The 13,139-nt window shown below is 38.6% G+C and overlaps 1 protein-coding gene across 3 annotated transcripts in view; it reads left to right on the forward strand.

Moving 5' to 3' along the window:
* PDE7B (phosphodiesterase 7B) overlaps positions 1-13,139 on the forward strand; it is a 314,673-nt gene that overhangs the window by 78,469 nt on the left and 223,065 nt on the right. Inside the window, exon 2 of one of the 3 annotated variants that reach the window (XM_025865829.2) lies at positions 10,005-10,101. The exons of 1 other annotated variant lie outside the window; for it this stretch is intronic. The gene's annotated coding sequence lies outside the window, so the exon portion shown is untranslated. Of the gene's footprint in view, positions 1-10,004; positions 10,102-10,218; positions 10,668-13,139 lie in introns of those variants that run through there. One more of the 3 variants, XM_073893971.1, reaches the window with a different exon arrangement.

Genomic DNA, 13,139 nt, shown 5'->3' on the forward strand with positions numbered 1-13,139 from the left:
AGAGCATATTTTTGAGAAGTTCCTATCTTGTTGAGGTAGAATGAGGTTTTAGTTCTAGACTATTTCTCTAGGCTACAATCTATAGTACAGAGTGCATTCATGAGTCACATTATATTTTTAAACAACTCTTTTCAGTATATTTATAAAAGTACAGTAATTCCTGTGGTCCATAAGTTTAGTTATGCTTGTTTGTACTTCTCTTGGGAAGAGAAAATTTAGTTGATAGTATATTTTGACTATTTTTCTGAAGTGAAAAACCTGACAAGATGAGTAATGCCTTACAAAAATACTGGGAAATTCTCTTTTTGTTAAAAATGTAAGAACTCTGCAGATTATAAACCTGGCCATTGCAGAGTAGTATTCAAATTTGTTTTCCTAATTCCATTATTTTTCTTAAGTAGAGTTATTTTAAGAAAAAAAGTCAGAATATGTAGTCAATAAAGGGCTTAGTCCTTAGAGAATATTATCCTTCTAACCTAACTGCCCTTCTATATCCTTAACTTACTTTGCTTGTGGCCAAGTCTATAAAAGGAAGTACACAAGAGCTATAGGAATAAATTCAAATAATTTTGAGGTGGAAGGATGGTCAGTGGTTAGGAACCTGCCCAAGATCATCAAGCTGGACCTGGGATGCAGGGTTCTTATATTCCTGGCACTTGGAGCTAGTTGGAAGTGTACTCTTTGCTCATTATTAGACTATGTTTAGAAGAAAATCACACACACACACAAATTTAAGACCACAAAGAGTTGAGAAACACCTAGTCCAACTCTCCTGTTTTCCAAGGTAACACTAAAGGACACTAATGTCAGCATCACCAGGGGTGGTTCTTATGTGTTGAAATTCCTAGGTCCTGCTATTTTTTCTCTATCATGGTGGAACCCACGGCTACCCATTTCAACAGGCACATCAGATAACTTTTATGTCAACGAGAACTGGAAAATCAATGCATCTTACATTTCACTTTTTTTTCAGATTTTTTAAAAGTTTTTATTTAAATTCCAGTTAGTGTACATACAGTGTACTATTAGTTTCAGGTGTACAATATAGTGATTCATACAATACCTGGTGCTCATCTAAGCTGGTGAACTCTAATCCTCATCACCTACCTCACCCATTCACCCCCCAACCTCCCCTCTGCTAACCATCAGTTTTTTCTCTAGAGTTAAGAGTCTGTTTCTTGGTTTGCCTTTCTCTTTTTACCCCCACCTTTGCTCATTTGTTTTGTTTCTTTAAATTCCACTTATGAATGAAATCATATGGTATTTGTATTTCTTTGATTTATTTCCCTTAGCATAATACTATCTAGCTCCATCCATGTCATTGCAAATGGCAGAATTTCATTCTTTTTTTTTATTATGTTATGTTAATCACCATACATTACATCATTAGTTTTTGATGTAGTGTTCCATGATTCATTGTTTGCATATAACACCCAGTGCTCCATGCAGTACGTGACCTCTTTAATACCCATCACCAGGCTAACCCATCCCCCACCCCCCTCCCCTCTAGAACCCTCAGTTTGTTTCTCAGAGTCCATAGTCTCTCATGGTTCATCTCTCTGTCCGATCTCCCCCCCTTCACTTTTCCCTTCCTACTATCTTCTTTTTTTAACATATAATGTATTATTTGTTTCAGAGGTACAGGTCTGTGATTCATCAGTCTTACACAATTCACAGTGCTCACCATAGCACATACCCTACCCAAAGTCTATCACCCAGCCACCCCATCCCTCCCACCGCCCACCACTCCAGCAACCCTCAGTTTATTTCCTGAGATTAAGAATTCCTCATATCAGTGAGGTCATATGATACATGTCTTTCTCTGATTGACTTATTTCGTTCAGCATAATACCCTCCAGTTCTAGCCACATCATTGCAAATAGCAAGATTTCATTCCTTTTGATGGCTGCATAATATTCCATTGTATATATATATATATATATATATACCACTTCTTCTTTATCCATTCAACTGTTGATGGACATCTTGGCTCTTTCCACAGTTTGGCTATTGTGGACATTGCTGCTATAAACATTGAGGTGCACATACCCCTTCAGATGCCTACATTTGTATCTTTGTGCTAAGTACCCAGTAGGGCAATTGCTGGATCATATGGTAGCTCTATTTCCAACTTTTTGAGGAACCTCTATACTGTTTTCCAGAGTGGTTGCACCAGCTTGTATTCCCACCAACAATGTAGGAGGGTTCCCCTTTCTCCGCATCCCCGCCAACATCTGTTGTTTCCTGACTTGTTAATTTTAGCCCTTCTGACTGGTGTGAGGTGGTATCTCATTGAGGTTTTGATTTGGATTTCCCTGATGCCGAGCAATGTTGAGCACTTTTTTCATGTGTCTGTTGGCCATTTGGATGTCTTCTTTGGAAAAATGTCTGTTCATGTCTTCTGCCCATTTCTTGATTGGATCATTTGTTCTTTGGGTGTTGAGTTTGATAAGTTCTTTATAGATTTTGGATACTAGTCTTTTATCTCATATGTCATTTGCAAATATCTTCTCCCATTCTGCCGGTTGTCTTTTGGTTTTGTTGACTGTTTCTTTTGCTGTGCAAAAGTTTTTTATCTTGATGAAGTCCCAATAGTTCATTTTTGCCCTTTCTTCCCTTGCCTTTGGCGATGTTTCTAGGAAGAAGTTGGTGGGGCTGAGGTCAAAGAGGTTGCTGCCAGTGTTCTCGTCTAGGATTCTGATGGATTCCTGTTTCACATTTAGGTCTTTCATCCATTTTGAGTCTATTTTTGTTTGTGGTGTAAGGAAATGGTCCAGTTTCATTCTTCTGCATGTGGCTGTCCAATTTTCCCAACACCATTTGTTGAAGAGACTGTTTGTTTTCCATTGGACATTCTTTCCTGCTTTGTCAAAGATTAGTTGACCATAGAGTTGAGGGTCCATTTCTGGGCTCTCTATTCTGTTCCATTGATCTATGTGTCTGTTTTTGTGCCAGTACCCTACTGTCTTGATGATGACAGCTTTGTAATAGAGCTGGAAGTCCGGAATTGTGATGCCACCAACTTTGCTTTGCTTTTCAACATTCACCTGGCTATTTGGGGTCTTTTCTGGTTCCATACAAATTTTAGGATTATTTGTTCCATTTCTTTGAAAAAAGTGGATGGTATTTTGATAGAGATTGCTTTAAATGTGTAGATTGCTCTAGGCAGCATTGACATCTTCACAATATTTGTTCTTCCAATCCATGAGCATGGAACATTTTTCCATTTCTTTGTGTCTTCTTCAATTTCTTTCATGAGCATTTTATAGTTTTCTGACTACAGATTCTTTGCCTCTTTGGTTAGACTTATTCCTAGGTGTCTTATGGTTTTGGGTGCAATTGTAAACGGGATCAACTCCTTAATTTCTCTTTCTTCTGTCTTGTTATTGCTGTATAGGAATGCCACTGATTTCTGTGCATTTTATATCTTGCCACTTTACTGAATTCCTGTATGAGTTCTAGCAGTTTTGGGGTGGAGTTTTCGGTTTTCCACATAAAGTATCATATCATCTGTAAAGAGTGAGAGTTTGACTTCTTTGCCGATTCAGATGCTTTTTATTTCTTTTCATTGTCTGATTGCTGTGGCTAAGATTTCTAATACTATGTTGAATAGCAGTGGTGATAGTGGACATCCCTGCCACGTTCCTGACCTTAGGGGGAAAGCTCTCAGTTTTTCCCCATTAAAAATGATATTTGCTGTGGGTTTTTCTTAGATGGCTTTTATGATATTGAGGTATGTACCCTCTATCCCTATACTCTGAAGATCAATACTCTGAAGAGTTTTGATCAAGAAAGGATGCTGTACTTTGTCAAATGTTTTCTCTGCATCTATTAAGAGATCATATGGTTCTTGTTCTTTCTTTTATCAATGTATTGTAACACATTGATTGATTTGTGGGTGTTGAACCAACCTTGAAGCCCAGGGATAAATCCCACTTGGTCGTGGTGAATAATCCTTTTAATGTACTGTTGGATCCTAATGGCTAGTATTTTGCTAAGAATTTTTGCATCCATGTCCATCAGGGATATTGGTCAGTAGTTCTCCTTTTTGATGGGGTCTTTGTCTGGTTTTGGGACTAAGGTAATGGTGGCCTTGTAAAACGAGTTTGGAAGTTTTCCTTCCATTTCTATTTTTTGGAACAGTTTCAGAAGAATAGGTATTAATTCCTCTTTAAATGTTTGGTAGAATTCCCCTGGGAGGCCATCTGGCCCTGGGCTTTTGTTTGTTGGGAGATTTTTGATGACTGCTTCAATTTCTTTAGTGGTTATGGGTCTGTTCAGGTTTTCTATTTCTTCCTTGTTCAGTTTTGGTAGTTGATGCATCTGTAGGAATGCATCCATTTCTTCCAGATTATCTAATTTCCTGGCATATAGTTGCTCATAATATGTTCTTATAATTGTTTGTATTTCTTTGGTGTTGGTTGTGATCTCTCCTCTTTCATTCATGATTTTATTTATTTGGGTCCTTTCTCTCTCTCTCTCTCTTTTTTTTTTTTTTGATAGTCTGGCCTGGGGTTTATCAATCTTGTTAATTCTTTCAAAGAACCAGCTCCTAGTTTCGTAGATCTGTTCTACTGTTCTTTTGGTTTCTATTTCATTGATTTCTGCTCTGATCTTTATTATTTCTCTTCTGCTGGTTTGGGCTTTATTTGCTGTTCTTTCTCCAGCTCCTTTAGGTTAGGGTTAGGTTGTGTATTTGAGACCTTTCTTGTTTCTTGAGAAAAGCTTGTATTGCTACATACTTTCCTCTTAGGACTGCCTTTACTGCATCCCAAAGATTTTGAACAGTTGTGTTTTCATTTTCATTGGTTTCCATGAATTTTTTAATTCTTTAATTTCCTGGTCGACCTGTTCATTCTTTAGTAGGATGCTCTTTAGCCTCCATGTATATGAGTTTTTTCCAACTTTCCTCTTGTGATTGAGTTCTAGTTTCAAAGCACTGTGGTCTGAAAATATGCAGAGAATGATCCCAATCTTTTGGTACCGATTGAGACCTGATTTGTGACCTAGAATGTGATCTATTCTGGAGAATGTTCCATAGGCACTAGAGAAGAATGTGTATTCTGTTGCTTTGGGATGGAATGTTCTGAATATATCTGTGAAGTCCATTTGGTCCAGTGTATCATTTAGTCTTTATTTCCTTGTTGATCTTTTGCCTAGATGATCTGTCCATTTCAGTGAGGGGGGGTGTTAAAGTCCCCCACTATTATTGTATTGTTGTTGATGTGTTTCTTTGCTTTTGTTATTAATTGGCTTATATAATTGGCTGCTCCCATGTTAGGGGCATAGATATTTACAATTGTTAGATCTTCTCATTGGATAGACCCTTTAAGTAGGATATAGTGTCCTTCCTCAACTCTTATTATAGTCTTTGGTTTAAAATCTAATTTGTCTGGTATAAGGATTCCAACCCAGCTTTCTTCTGGTGTCCATTAGTATGGTAAATGGTTTTCCACCCCCTCACTTTCAATGTGGGGTGTCTTTGGATTTAAAATGAGTCTCTTGCAGACAGCATATTGATGGATCTTGTTTTTTTTATATACAATCTGATAACCCGTGTCTTTTGATTGGGACATTTAGCCCATTTACATTCAGTGTAACTATTGAAAGATATGAAATTAGTGCCATTGTATTGCCTGTAAGGTGACTGTTACTGTATATTTTCTGTGTTCCTTTCTGGTCCTCTCTTTGCTTAGAGGACCCCTTTCAATATATGTTGTAGAGCTGGTTTTGTGTTTGCAAATTCCTTTAGTTTTTGTTTGTCCTAGAAGCTTTTTATCTCTCCTTCTATTTTCAATGACAGCCTAGCTGAATATAGTATTCTTGGCTGCATATTTTTCTTATTTAGTGCTCTGAATATATCATGCCAGTCCTTTCTGGCCTGCCAGGTCTCTGGATAAGTCTGTTGTCAATCTACCTACCATTGTAGGTTACAGATCTCTTGTCCTGAGCTGCTTTCAGGATTTTCTCTTTGTCTCTGAGACTCATAAGTTTTACAATAGATGTTGGGGTATTGACCTATTTTTATTGACTTTGAGGGGTGTTCTCTGTGCCTCCTGGATTTTGATGCCTGTTTCCTTCCCCAAGTTAGGGAAGTTCTCTGCTACAATTTGCTCCAATATACCTTCTGCCCCTCTCTCTCTTTCTTCTTCTTCTGGGATCCCAATTATTTTAATATTGTTTCATCTTATGGTATCACTTATCTCTCGAATTCTGCCCTTGTGATCCAGTAGTTGTTTATCTCTCTTTTTCTCAACTTCTTTATTTTCCATCATTTGGTCTTCTATATCACTAATTCTCTCTTCTTCCTCATTTATCCTAGCAGTTAGAGCCTCCATTTTTTATTGCACCTCATTAATAGCCTTTTTTATTTTGACTTGGTTAGATTTTAGTTCTTTTATTTCTCCAGAAAGGGTTTCTGTAGTATCTTCTATGCTTTTTTCAAGCCCAGCTAGTATCTTTATAATCGTCATTCTGAACTCTAGTTCCAACATCTTACTAAATGTCTGTTTTGATTAGGTCCCTGGCAGTCGGTACTGCCTCTTGTTCTTTATTTTGAGGTGACTTTTTCCATCTTGTCATTTTGTCCAGAGGACAATAGATGAATGAGAGAACAAAATGCTAACAGGGTAACAATGACCCCAGAACAATGTACACTAAACAAATCAGAAGAGACCTGAAACTGGGGGAAAAGAAAGGGAAAGAAAGAAAAAAGAAAAAAAACAGAAAAAGATAAAAAGAAATAAACAAACAAACAAAAAAAACACCAGAATATGATCACATATGATCAGGCTGGTGTATAGATCAGTGCCACACACTAGATTTTGGGCATATTTTGGTCTGTTAGAAGAAAGTGCCTCCCAACATTTTTAAAGGAAGAAAAACATATATGTACAAAAATAAGGGTAAATATGATGAAGGGTTGGAATATGACTGTAAAGATGAAAATTATAAAAGATTTTATAAAAGGAATTGATAAGATAAGAAGTTGGTTGAAAAAAGAAAGAAGAGGATTTAAAAAAAAAAGGGAGAGAATGTGATCAGGCAGGAGACTAGAACAAAGCCATACAGTAGAGATTTAGGGTATATTTTGGTCTGTTAGAAGAAACTGTATCCCACGATTTAAAAAAGATTTTTTAAAAAAGGGATTCATAAGATGTTGGTTGAAAAAGGGAAAAAGAAAAATTAAAAAAAAAGAAAAAGAAAGTTAAAAAAAATTAACTTTGAAAGACTAAAGAATCATGGGGAAAAAGCCATGAATTCTATGTGCTGTATTCCCCTAGGGCGGAGTTCTGCCATTCTCATTGATTGGTAAAATTGGTCTTGGCTGGCTGTTCTAGCTGATCTTCTGGGGGAGAGGCCTGTTGCCGTGGTTCCCAAATGTCTTTGCGGGAGGCAGAATTGCCCCGCCCTTGCCAGGTCCAGGCTAAGTAATCTGCATGGATTTGCTCTCGGAAGCTTTTTTGCCCTGCAAGCTTTCTGCACAGCTTTGGAGGACGAGAGTGAAAATGGTGGCCTCCCAATCTCCTCCCAGGAGGAGCTGAGAACTCGGGGCCCCGCTCCTCAGTGAGCCCCCAGAGAAAAGCAGTCAATCACTCCCGCCTCCCTGGTCTCTGGCCACACTCCGTGCTCACTTGGCCACACTCGGTGCTTACCTGGCCTGTGACCAAGCATTTCTATCTCTGGCACCCAACCCCGTGTGGAGTCTCCAAACCCAGCAGATCCCTGCAGTGCGCTCCCGCGCTGCTCCGCCCAGGGGAGGAAGGGGAGTCTCCCCGGATCTGCCCCTTGTTGGGTTCCTGCTGGAGGAGCAGTGGCCCGACTGTGCCGTGGATCACAGTTTATGGCAACCCCGAGCTGAGATCCCACGCCTCAGCTCTGTCTCTGCAGCCAGCTTCCCCGCTCCGATACCTGAGATCTCTGCCACACTCAGGTACCCCCGGTCTTTCTGTGACCCCGAGGGTCCTGAGACCATACTGTCGCGTGAGGGTTCCACCTCCCGCTTAGCCACTGGAGTGACATCCCTCAGCGGAGCCGACTTCTAAAAGTTCCGATTTTGTGCTCTGCGGCTCTATCACTTGCTGGTAGTGGCTGATGGAGACCCCCTCCCCCGCTGTCTATCTTCCTGAATATCGGCTCGGTTTCACTTCTCCACACTCCTACCTTCCAGAAAGTGGTTGCTTTTCTATTCAGAGAGTTGCTGTTATTCTTTTCTTCTATCTCCTGTTGAGTTCGTAGGTGTTCAGAATGGTTTGAGCCCTATCTAGCTGAATTCCTGGGACCAGATGAAATTTAGGTCTCCTACTCCTCTGCCATCTTGCTCCAATCATCTACATGTCACGTTTTTAAAGAAAAATGCAGACTATCTTTATGTACAAAAAGTATATAAAACAAAATATATATTGAGATAAGCAATTTGGAAAACTGATCCAAATTAAGAGGGATTAATTATGAAGGCCTTTTTGGAGGAAAGCAGGTGAGCAAGTGAAACATGTGATGGTCCTACATAATTGAGGTTTGATGAAGTAAAAGTTCATCTTGGATGAATGCACAGAAGTGGATATGGATAAGTCACACATACATATATGGAGAATATTACATCAGTGGGACCTGGGAATCATACTGGAAAGTTAGAGAAAAATAAGGATGTATGGAAAGGGATTCTCAAAAGATAAATGTTACCATTTGTCAAGTTTTCATGCTTGTAGATGCTTTAGAATTGTACAAGTGTTTGTTATTGGTAATGAACTGAAATACACAATAGCAAAACAAATACATGTTTATTTCTATTTGTCAGAGCTTTAAGAATTAATTGTGTTATCTAGGTCATGTTGGGAATCCAAAGAGGAAAAATATTTCCATCCTTTAAGGAACTTAAAATCTAAACAGGAGTAATGAATCTTAATATAAAAAATAAAGGAGGAATGCTGACCATAGAAAGAAGCAAATTGGCATAAAGATTTGGAGAAGGGGGTTGTCACATATGGTGAGCTAAACAGTGTGGCAGGCGTGGGGATGATTCACAGGGAAGGTGGTCTTTAAGCTGGATCTGGGTGGGCAGGTGGAATTTATTTATATGCATTGGCCACTGTCACTGCTTAAAATTGAATTTGGGTTTTAAATTTCAGCCACTTTAAATGAACTCGCCTCAAACAGAAAGTGTATCTTTTTCTTAATTGAATTTATTTTTCCAAAACAAATAAAATTTCCTTATCTCTTTTCAGTTGGAGTAAGCAAGAAAATAAGAGTTTAGTTGAAAAACTGTAATATAACCATAAAATTAGCATACTAATTATAAGTATTAAAAACTCACAAATGAGTAGATCTTTCTTCTCATAAACAGTTTTAATGTTTTGTACAATTTTTCAGCCATATGTTTAGTTACATATAATATGGGCCCCAAAATATATTTTTATGTTGATACAGAGAAAGGAGGCATTTAAGCTTTAAATTTGATTGTGGGGTTTTTTTCTTTGATACATTTAAACTTCAGAATGCCAACAGATCATGAAGATTATGTCTCCCTATTTACACAAAAAGCAGAGGACCAAGAATAGAACCAATCCCCCTACATTGGATTTTGCTCTTTTCCAATGATACCCTTTCATGCTAATAACAAACAATAAGTATGCAATGCATCTGCCTTACTTCATTCCAAAAGTCTTTTTTCTCCAGCAAGACTAAAACTCTGGTATCAAAAGAGTGTCAAGGATTTTTATTTTTTGTTTTATTGTTGTTTTGAATCTAGGTGTTCTCATACTTGGGACACCCAGTGCTGTTTTTACTTACTCCTGGTTGACTATGTAGACTTTTGTGGGGGTTCTCTTTTGTTCTGTTAGAATCACATGTCCTTTCACCCTTATTTCCTTCCTTCCTTCATTCATTCAACAAACATTTATTAAGTGCCAATTAAGTATGAGACACTGTAGCTGAAGATAAATTAGAGGACTTACCTGCCTTTTAGTCTAGGGAACTACCTCAGAGTGATTAATGTTTCCATATAGGTCTATCCTGAGTGCTACCATGGTGTTCAGAAGAGGTGCTCGGCAGAACATTAGAGATTGAAGAAGACCTCCAGGAGGAGCAGGTGGTGTCAAAGCTGTAAGCTGAAAGAAGATAAGGAGGAGCTCCTTGGTGAAGGTGCAGGGACCTAAGGGGCACGGAATAGTGAAGCTTTGGGAAGGTAGCTCAGTAAGCCGACAGCAGTATAGGGAGCGAGAGGTGGGAGATGTAGGGCCTTCTATGCCAGACTAAGAATTGTGGGTTATTTTGAGGGGAGGGGTAGCCATGGAAGGCTTCTGAGCAGGGAAATGACCGATTCAGACTGTAAACCATTCTGGCTGCGATGCGACAATTAGAAGAGTAAGAAGGGAGGATTTATTAGGCAGCTGTGCAGAAATCCAAGTGCATGATGAGAGTGCAGGAACTGGGGTGCTGGCAGTGGGGTAGGGAAAGATAGATGGATTTGAGTCGAAGCAAAAGGACTTGAAAAGTCATTAAATTATTTTGAGGCTGAGGGAAGTAAGAGTAAGAAGTAGCAAGAGAAAGGTAGAAATCAAAGAAGACACTGAGGTTCTGGCCTGTGCAACTGAGCAAGAAAACAAGGGAGAAATCAAAAATGTCATAAAAATTATTTTCAGGATATTCGCCTTCCAGATATGTGAGTGGTACGTGCATGACCAAGACTTTAATTTACATTTACTTTATCATCCACCATACAATTTCTGGGGCCACTTGGAGTTACATGTGTAATTGAAAGTTTGTGTTATATTTCATTTTTTAAAAGTATCATTTGCCAGAGCTCTTTGGCTTGCTTATTCTGATCATCAAAATAGTTTCCTTATGCAGAAGCATTCTTGCCAACTCACCTAACCACATGTTTGAAACATCATTTGTTAATAGGTTGACTGGTATTTTATCTTCCTTAAAATTTGCCTTACATTAAAGGTTTTGCATGTTAAAGATCAGAAAAGGTATTACTTTCCCTTTTTAGGCAGCAAAAGCCACTGACGGGTCTAAAATCTGAAAATAAAATAAAGATTTAGTAATTATTTTACGTAACTAACACATACACCCAGTGAGTACTTAACGTAAAGATACTCAAAATCAGATCTCGGTTTTAGAACTTTATTTTGAGACAAATTCCATAATTTTACTTCCTTATCCATCAATTTCAACTAAGTGCTCTCTTAAAAGAATAATCTTCCATGATCTGGTATGGGTGATAGTATATGAAGGACTGATGGCCCGCTTGTACAGATGAAATCGAGAATGCTATCCAACATTAAGATTATTCACTTTGAAAACAAAAAAAAAGAAAAGAAAAGAATTACTCTTGGGGTTTAGATGAAGAAATGTTTCACTAACAAAAAGCTAGCTCTAAAGGAACGTTGGCAACAGTGAATGTGAAAGGTATGAATGGTGGCAGGCCAAGACGGCAATTGAATATTACTTCTTTGATTCCAAACTTTTAATATTTTCATTTGTAATAAATGAGTAACACTGATCAAAATTTTTTCCTGGAATCATAGCAACAAAATATATTACAGAAAGTGTCACAAGAGAATGTCTCCTCTCTTAATAACTTCAAAGTAAATAGGAGATTTCAACACAAAGAACTTTATTCTACAGTGAGGTTATTAGCACTGTGAACTAAATGTTATTTTTTGGAACATTCTGAGGTTTTAATTCCAGACTTTAAGCTAGGTTTAATACCCTTTGCAATGTATGTGTGTGTAAGTGTGTGTATGGGGGTGGTGATCTGTATATAAACACGCACATATGTGCACAAAAACAAATCTGCATCTACCTCCAAATCTTTGTACAATAAGGCAAGGTCGTAACAAGATTTTAAAAACAGATGCATGTTAAATATTTTTCATGACCATACTCTCTCTCTCTCTCTCTCTTTCTCTCTCTCTCACACACACACACTATTCCAGAGGCTGAAGGGGAAATATATGGAATATTTAAAGCTGATCTGGATTCAGGCCTTAAAGACCTCATGGTCTAATAGACAAAGAAGTGAAAATGTGAACAAGAAAATGGAAAGCGGCTGTAAGAATTATAGGAAATCAAGAAAGAAAAAGGTTAACTTAAGCTCAAAAAATATCAGGAAAGTTTCATAAAGGATCACCATGTTATCTGGGCCTTGAATAATATGGTGAACTTGTGGCGAAGAGAAGGTAGACACTGAATGGAGAAGTTGCTACATAGATGCGCGTAACACCATGGAGCCGGGAACTTTACTGATAACGTCTAATCCTCAGGTCCTGAGGGCATGTGGCTGGTAAATACCATCCACGAGCTGCTGGATTCCAAAGCCCAAGCTTTCTGCCACCCCTTCTTTGCACTTCCTCAAAAATACAGAACTAGGGATGCCCGGGTGGCTCAGTCAGTTAAGCATCTGCCTTTGGCTCAGGTCATGATCCCAGGGCCCTGGGATTGTGTCCCACACCGGGCTCCTTGCTCAGCGGAGAGCCTGCTTCTCCCTCTGCCTGCTGCTCCCCCATGCTTGTGTGCGTGCACTCTCTCTCTCTCACACACACAAATAAATAAATAGAATATTTTAAAAATTAAAAAAAAATACAGAACTTGTGGGACAAACAACGGACACAGCAAAGATTCACTTTGATTGGAGGGCAAAGTGGTACAACGTCCAGGGTGAAAAATAAGACTTTTCCTTTTCTGTTTTCTTGACTCTGATGAAGGCCAGAGTAGAGTGTGAAGGTAGAATAGTTACAGAGGCATAGACTGTCCACTTCCTCCTGTGTACTGGGCACTGCACTAAGGACCTCACGTGGGTTATCTCATTTAATCTCTTAACACCTCTTTGGTGTCTCAGTTTTTCAAGTGAGGAAACAAGACGTTTTGGGAGAAAGAATAAGTCAATTCCCAAGGTCAAAGTGCTAGGAAATAGTGGGGCTGGGATTCAAACTCACAGTTAATGAGACTGCAGACAAGAGACTCTTAACCACCAAACTACAGTGTAGTAGACAGCAGTTCTGTGATATGCATTGTTGGGGGGGCGGATATGATACACACTTAATCCTCACAGTGTTAACCAGAAAGGTTATTGTATTGACATGTTTGAGTTTAGTAGAATTTGTTTACCTGATGATCAGATTCCTTGGTATGTG

Source organism: Callorhinus ursinus, unplaced genomic scaffold (assembly GCF_003265705.2).
Source record: "Callorhinus ursinus isolate GAN/ISIS: 27379988/994484 unplaced genomic scaffold, GSC_fseal_2.0 scaffold6, whole genome shotgun sequence".
Taxonomy (NCBI): domain Eukaryota; kingdom Metazoa; phylum Chordata; class Mammalia; order Carnivora; family Otariidae; genus Callorhinus; species Callorhinus ursinus.